Below are 8279 nucleotides of genomic sequence, written 5' to 3'. Positions count from 1 at the left end.
AGGGTCCTCCATGTTACATGTAACAGATGCATTGTTTTATCAGCTGACATACAGGAAGAGGGTCTTTCTGGATTAGTTAAGAATTCTCCCTCATCAGATGCTGCTGCTGCTTTTTGACTTCATTGCAAGCTGGGCACGTTTGCATATAACTGTATCAGTGTATATTTATCTGTGCATGTGTTGGTGTATACACACACACACACACACACACACACACACACACACACACACACACACACACACACACACACACACACACACAGACAGACACACACCCATTTTGGTTATTTATTGATATAGTGTCATGTCCACGTCACTGATGCTCATCGTGTTACACTGCTGCAGTCATCACACTTGGGTTATCCTGCCGTCAGGCGGTCCCGCAGTCGGCCAGAGTTTCAAAGTCTTGGTCCGGCGTTGGTTGCTGTCGCTTCTTCCCTGACGTCAGTGCGCCAGGGGTATACAAGAGGCATCTGACACCATTTTCTTCAGTCTTTCTTGCCGCGCGGTGCCCGAAGCAGAAGCAGTTCGCAAGTGCCGGTCGGCCGACTCCTGAGATTTTCAAATCGAATTTCAGACCAAAGTCTTCAGTAAAGCTAAGTACCCCATTGGGGAACCTTTTCTTGCCTCAGTCCGATGTCAGAAAAAGTTAACAATTGCATTTCTTGTGGGAAGCAAATACCTCATAAGGACTTTCATTCTTATTGTATTCCTTGCCTAGGCCCAGACCACGACGTCACAGGTTGTCGGTTTTGTGCTAGGTTTAACAAATGAACTATTAAACGTCGGTTTGATTTCGCCCGACATTATTTTGGTAGGAAATTTAGTTATACCATGCCGTCGGATCAACCCATCGACCGGAATGCATAAAAAAACGCAAAGATAAGGACAGGCAGCCGAGACCCAAACCAGATTCCGAGGCCTCTGCTAGGCTAGTCGCCGGGTCTCCGGTTTTCAGTGAGGCACCTACGTAGCCCCTGACGACCACTGATTTAGAACCCCAGGCGACATCCGATTCCCAAGCGGAGATTGCTAGGCCTCCACAACCTTTACCTGTAGGCCCTTCCGACTCCATGCCTGAATGAGATTCCGGTGCAGTTGAAACGCCTTCAGTTGCAGAAGGTGTCTTCAGACCGACTACACTCACTATTAAATCCTATGCAAAGCTGAAATCTCCTTTAAAAACAAAGAAGACTGTACAACAGTCTCCAGTACAAGGCCCCATGCCTAAGAAACAGATGCTTAAGATGGCTGAAGACTGAATTACCCTAATCAGGGTTCCCATCCCCCTCCTGATAAAAGGCCAAGACAGGAGGAGGACTACGCTTCCTCTGACCAGGTTTCAGTTTCCTCAGACTCTTCTGAGGAACAGGAATATTCCTTTCCCCCTTATGAAGACTCTGATGCTGGAGAGTCTATCCCTTCAGCATCTCCCCCAGAAGACTACTCTTTTGGGAAAACCTTACATACCATGAGGGAACACTTCCACTGGGAAGGCCAGTATTACTCTGATTCTAAGGAAAGGCCCCGAGAGTTCCTTTTACTACCCCAGCACAGACCACTTGCTATTCCACCCGTGTTAGACATTGTGGATGATGTTTATTCAGAATCTAGCCTTAACCCAGATTCACTACCTCCTGCACCAGCCAAACCAGACAGATACTACAGAGTCCCTGACTCACATAAATTCCTATATAAAAGCCCTGTTGCTGACCCAGAAACCATTTCCCAGGGTCTCAAAGGGGTTAAGGCCTCTGTTGCTAAAAATCCTGTGCCCTCTGAAAGGGATTCTAGAGCGCACTAGACAGATGAAAAAATAAAGTATATATTTCAGCTACTCTAGCTATGAGGGCCTTAAATTGTCAGTTTCACATGCTGAAATATCAACAATATTTGATGTCTCAATTAAAACAAAAAATGCTCACACATACAGAACAGTCTGATTACAAGAAAATGCAAGATTTGTTGCATGCAGCTGAACAAGTGGGAAAACATACTTTGCAATGTGGATTTGATTCATTGGAAGCTTCTTGTAGAGCAGCAGTGACAGGGTCTGTCATACGTAGGCATGCTTGGTTAAAAGAACAAACTTTACCTGATCATGTTAAAGCAAAGTTATTGGATGCACCTTTACAGCAGGATGTTTTATTTGGTGTAAAAGCAGAAGAGGTTTTAAAGAAAATGGAGGATAAGGCAAAATCTATGCAGACTGTCAAGGATTTTTTACAGGTTCAACCCCTTCGTTTCAGCAGAAATTGGCCAACCAAAAACTGGTCCTTTCCAGCTTCTGCCAGACCACAGAGGGCAGATACAGACGCCCAAGGGGCAGAGGCCAGTCACAAGGCTCTTACCAGCCTCGACAATGGGGTGCCACAACCCAAAAAGGAGGAGAAGACAAGTCTCAAACTACCAGAAGACAAACACAATAATTTACCCCTCAGACTACCAAGCAAAACCCTCTTGGCAGCTCCCTTGGGGGGAAAACTAGCACTTTTTGCAGACAACTGGCCCATCACAAAAGACAAATGGGTCCTAAATATTGTATCTCAAGGATACAGATTCCACTTTCACACTTTGCCAAGGATAAAAGGAATGTCAAACCTGCCACCAAATCAAAGGGCAGAGGCTCAAAAGCAAATTTCAGCTCTCATGGACATGAGAGTCATTCAACAGGTTCCTACACAGGAGCAAGAACAAGAATTTTACTCAAGACTCTTTCTAGTTCCCCGAAAGGACAAAGCCTGGAGACCCATTCTGGACCTCTCAATTCTAAACACATATCTGGAAGTACCCAAATTCAAGATGCTAACACTACAACAACTTCTTCCCATGCTGGGCAACAAGGCTTGGCTAGTAACGTTGGACCTCAAGGAGGCATACCTGCATGTCCCTATCAGACAAAATTGCAGAAGATACTTCCGATTAATAGCAGGTTCAACCCATTACCAATTCTCTACACTGCCCTTTGGCTTCTCTACTGCGCCCAGGGTCTTCACAAAATGCCTGGCACCAGTAATTGTATACTGCCAACAAAGAGGGATTCAAATATATCCATACCTGGACTACTGCCTTATTCAAGCAGAAAGCAAGGACATTCTATTAAAGCATCTGGCGTTTGTCAAAAACCTACCAAGTTGCCTAGGGTATACAGTAAACGAAAAGCAGTCAAAACTAGTGCCCTCACAAGACATAATATTCCTGGGTGCCAGCTTAAATACAATGGCCCAGATGGCTTATCTCACGCCAGACAAGCAAGGACAACTGACTCAATACTTCAAAATGATGGCAACAAAGACCCAACTCCCTGCAAGAAAAATTCTGCAGGCCTTGGGATTCATGGCATCTTGCATACTACTAATACTATTTGCAAAACTGCATATGAGGAAATTACAATGGTATCTGAAAAGCGTATAGACTCAACACAGCCACAGCTTGGAAACAATAATTCCACTCATTCCTTGCCTTCAACAGGAGTTTCTATGGTGGGCTCAGGCATGTCACCTCAACAAGGGTCAGCCTTTTACCTTACCCACAGCCAGGCAAACTATAACAACAGATGCATTGGATTATGCCTGGGGAGCGCACATGGCAGGACAGTGTATTCAGGGCAAGTGGTCTGCAGACCAAAGGCATCTACATATCAATCAAAAAGAGATGCTAGCTGTACAAAATGCACTAACAGCTTTCAAGGACCTCCTACATCCAGGACAACTCCTAATAAAGACGAACAACACCACAGTGATGTGGTACATAAACAAGCAAGGGGGCACACACTCCTACCCCCTATGCAGACAAGCAATGACCTTGTGGAACACAGCACTGACCTACCAAGTTCAACTACAAGCACAATTCCTGCCAGGAAAGAAAAACACATTGGCAGACAATCTAATCATAAACATCATAGTTCCTCACGAGTGGAAACTAGATCCACAAGTATTCGCAATGATAACTCAAAAATGGGGGAGCCCAGACATATATCTGTTTGCTTCCCCCCAAAACTAACAAATACAGAAATTCTGCACAAGGACATACCACACACTAGCTTGGAAAGTGGGCGCCCTCTCATTCAGTTGGAAAACATTGACAGTGTATGCCTTTCCTCCACTGCCTCTTCTGGCAAAGGTGCTACTGAAAGCCAGAGTAGAGAGGCTACAAATGATACTCATTGCTCCAGACTGGCCACGCCAACACTGGTATCCAATACTAAGGAACATGGCTCAAGGCCCACCATGGATTTTACCTCCAATTCCTCACCTGCTCACTCAGCAAAACAATCAGATTCTACACAGCCAGCTCAAGACTTTAAATCTGGCTGCATGGCAAATTGCCTAAACAACCAGTCAACACTTCTCTCTAAAGCTGTGATGGATGTCATTCTGGAGGCCAGGAGGCCGAGCACCAGGAAAGTCTATTCAGACAAATGGAAAAGATTCTGCGCCTGGAACCAGGCTAAAGGCCAAAATCCCCTTGTCCCAAATATTCCTCAGATTCTTCAATATTTAACTGAGATGTTGCACAAAGGACTTTCCTTCTCATCTATTAAGATCCACGCCTCAGCTATTTCAGCTCAGTACAACACGGATCCTCCTATATTTTCACATCCATTACTAAGACAGTTCCTCAGAGGGGCTAAGAACATAAGACCGCCCCGGAGAGCACCAACACCAACTTGGGATCTCAACTTTGTTTTGGAAAAGCTTACACTACCGCCCTTTGAATCAGCTTTCACAGCTGATCTACAGTTCCTATCATGGAAAACTGCCCTGCTGCTAGCAATAACTTCAACACGAAGAGTCTCAGAGCTACAGGCCCTAATGGCAGTGGAGCTTTTCATCATTTTTCATCAAGACAGAGTCTCTTTATGAACTAACCCTTCCTTTATGCCAAAGGTGGTATCCAGTGTGGCCCTAAACCAAACCATTCATTTGCCCACCTTTTATCCAAACCCCCAGAACAAAGGAGAAAGGCTCCTACACTCTTTGGACATTCACAGGCAATTACGTTACTACTTGGATAAAACTAAGGCTTTCAGAAAATCTGACCAGCTCTTTGTATCCTATGCTGTAGGATCACAAAGAAAGGCTATCTCAAAACAGACAATTTCAAAATGGGTAGGACATTGTATCCGTTTCTGCTACACACACCATGGGAAACCTATGCCTGGTAACATCAGGCCCCATTCCAAAAGGGCTACAGCAACATCAACAGCCTTCCTCAGAGGGGTACCAACCAAGGATATTTTGGAGGCTGCAACTTGGAGTTCAGTGCACACCTTCACCAAGCACTATCATTTACCTCTATACTCTAAAACCACAGCTGGCTTTGTCACTGCAGTTCTGCAGGGCCTACTAGCCCCTCCAAACTCTGTTTAGTTCCACCACCCATCTTAGCCTTGGGATTCAACCCAAGTGTGATGACTGCAACAGTGTAACACTATGAACATAGTACAATTTTGTACCTACCATAAATGTAGATGTTCGAGTGTTCACACTGCTTCAGTCCAGGTTACCCTCCCTCCATCCCCTCTGACCTAGCTGAACTTTTTTATACCTTTTCTATCCTGTACAACCTTTGTGGTATATTTGCTTGTAACTGAAGGTATTCCTTTTATTCCTTTTACATGTTTTATTAGCAATATGTATTGCTTACCTACTTGGGGGCACCTGACATCTGGGGCAAGAAAAACTGAAGAAAATGACATTGGATGCCTCTTATATACCCCTGGCGCACTGACATCAGGGAAGAAGCGACAGCAACCGACGCTGGACCAAGACTTTGGAACTCTGGCCGACTGCGGGACCGCCTGACGACAGGATAACCCAAGTGTGATGACTGCAGCAGTGTGAACACTCGAACATCTACATTTATGGTAGGTACGAAACTGTACTTTTCTTAATTTGGAGGAAGGTACTTTGCTGGTGGCTTGGGGTAAAGAGGTGGGCTGTAGAGGGCATGTAGACTTTCCAGAACATGGAATTTTGCTGAAAAAATTTCCATATTCTGATTTGTGGAAAATACAGAGGCAAAGACCAATCAAGGGATAGACCACTAGTAGCTCCTCCACTGTAGCATGAATGCATCTGTTGTATATTTGATGAGTTTGTTTATTTTTGTCTATGAATTGTACCCACTTGAATTTTAAAGGTGATCAAGGAGCACTTCAGGATGATCAAGCTCACTATGCCACTATACTTGTAATCCAGGTATATGAGAAAAGCTGTGTGTCCCACTAATTCTTTTATTCAAGTAAGTGGCCTGGGTCAGTGATAGACTCATCACTCTGCTTTAAAGTTCTTGTGTCTGTATATATTGTTGTCAGACTCTTGGGACTTGCTGTATTTCTCTGTTGTCTGAGGTCTTCGCATATGTGTCAAAGCATCTACAAATCCTGCTCAAGGATTGTGGAAAATTTTTCTTCTGTGTTGAAGACCAAGTGGGTTACTTATGAGTAGGCAGGACTAGGTAACCTAAGAATATCTATAGCATGATTAGATGGTCTTTTTGAGTTTGTGTGTTTGTTTGTTTGTGTGTGTGTGTGTGTGTGTGTGTGTGTGTGTGTGTGTGTGTAGGCTCAAGGAAGCAAGCATGATGATTGGAGAGTAAAGCTGGATAAATCGTTGACAGAAGCATGCAGTTATGTTTTCCTTAATTTTAAATATGGTGACTGGCTATTCCACTGGAAACAATGCATTATTTTCATGTCATCTAATTTCTTTGTGTCATGCTTGGTTAAATATTACTATAACAGCTACCTGCTGAGCAGCAGTAAATTTATCAGGAGTTCAGGCCTAGTTCCATGATTCAGAGTGATGCAGTCTTGACTGCAATCCAGGAGACCAGGGTTTGTTTGTCAATGGAGGAGCCAGGCAGGGAGTGGGAGGAATGAAGGTGTGTGTCCCAATTGCCTCTCCCAGTATGAGTGGGGAGGGTTGTATACACTGGCGGGCACAGTGCATGCAGATGTTCATCGTGTTTCACAGTTGCAGTCATTACACTTGGGTTATCCTGCTGGCAGGCTACCCGCAGTCGGCCAGAATTCCAAAGTCTAGGTCCGGCATCGGTTGCTGTCGCCTCCTCCCTGATGTCAGTGCGCCAAGGGTATAAAAGATGCAGCCGACGCCATTTTCTTCAGTCTTTCTTGCCGCATGGTGCCCGAAGCAAAATCAGTTCGCAAGTGCTGTTCGGCCGACTCCTGAGATTTTCAGAATCTAATTTCAGATCCGAAGTCTTCATTAAAGCTAAGTACCCTGTTGGGGAAACTTTTTTTCTTGCTCCAGACCGATGTAATAAAAAGTTAATTGTATTTCTTGTGGGAAGCAAATACCTCATAAGGATTTTCATTCTTACTGTATACCTTGCGTAGGTCCAGACCACAACGTTGCTTGTTGTCGTTTTTGTGGTAGATTTAACCAATGCAATCAAGCGTCGGTACAATTTTGCCTTTCATTACTTCGGCCAAAGATTTAATTATACTATGCCGTCGGAACAACCGATGAATAGAGTTTCTACAAAATGCAAGGATAAAGACAAGGACAGGCATCCGAGTTCAAAACCAACGATGAGGCTTCCACTAAGCTACTCGTCGGTTCGCCAGTTCTCAGTGAGGCGTTTTCGCAGCCCTTGGAACCTGCTACCTCAGAGTCACAGGCCGCTTCCGACTCCCATGTGGAGCCGAATGGGCCTTTGGAAACTCAAGGTATTGGATCCTCGGAAACAGTCCCCTCCGATGGGTCCAGAGCCGCTGTGCAGGCATCGGCTTTTGAGGGTGTTTTCAGACCAACACAGCTATATGTAAAGCCATCTTCAGCTTCAAAGCCAAAGACTAAAGCAGCTCTAAAGACAAAGGAACAAGTACAGATTTCACCAGGACAAACTTCCATGCCTAAAAAACAAATGCTCAAAATGGCTGAAGACATTATTACTTTGATCAGGGGTTCCCATCCCCCTCCAGATAAGAGGCCTAGGCAAGAGACTGAATATGAATCTTCAGATCAGGTTTCCATTTCTTCTGATTCCTCCTCTGATGTAGAATTCTCTCTTCCTCCGTATGAGAATTCTGATGCTGAAGAATCTATTCCTTCAGCTTATCCTCCTGAAGATTACTCTTTTGGGGAAACCCTGCATGCCATGAGGGAGCATTTCCATTGGGAGAGCCAGGATTACTCAGAATCTAAGAAAAGGCTCAGAGATTTTCTTTTACTTCCACAGCACAGGCCCCTTGCTATTCCCCCTGTTCTGGACATTGTGGATGATGTTTTTTCAGTGTCCGGCCTGTCTCC

At 44.7% G+C, this 8279-nt stretch overlaps 1 protein-coding gene across 6 annotated transcripts in view; it reads left to right on the top strand.

Annotated features, from left to right (window-relative positions):
- UBQLN1 (ubiquilin 1) overlaps window positions 1-8279 on the top strand; it is a 1666336-nt gene that overhangs the window by 1479718 nt on the left and 178339 nt on the right. The window lies entirely within an intron of this gene.

The sequence above is a fragment of the Protopterus annectens genome, chromosome 9.part0, assembly GCF_019279795.1.
Source record: "Protopterus annectens isolate FY-2018-M chromosome 9.part0, PAN1.0, whole genome shotgun sequence".
In the NCBI taxonomy this organism is placed as follows: Eukaryota; Metazoa; Chordata; order Ceratodontiformes; family Protopteridae; genus Protopterus; species Protopterus annectens.
Note: the sequence above shows the minus strand (reverse complement) of the source record. Positions and strands in the feature narration are given on the sequence as shown.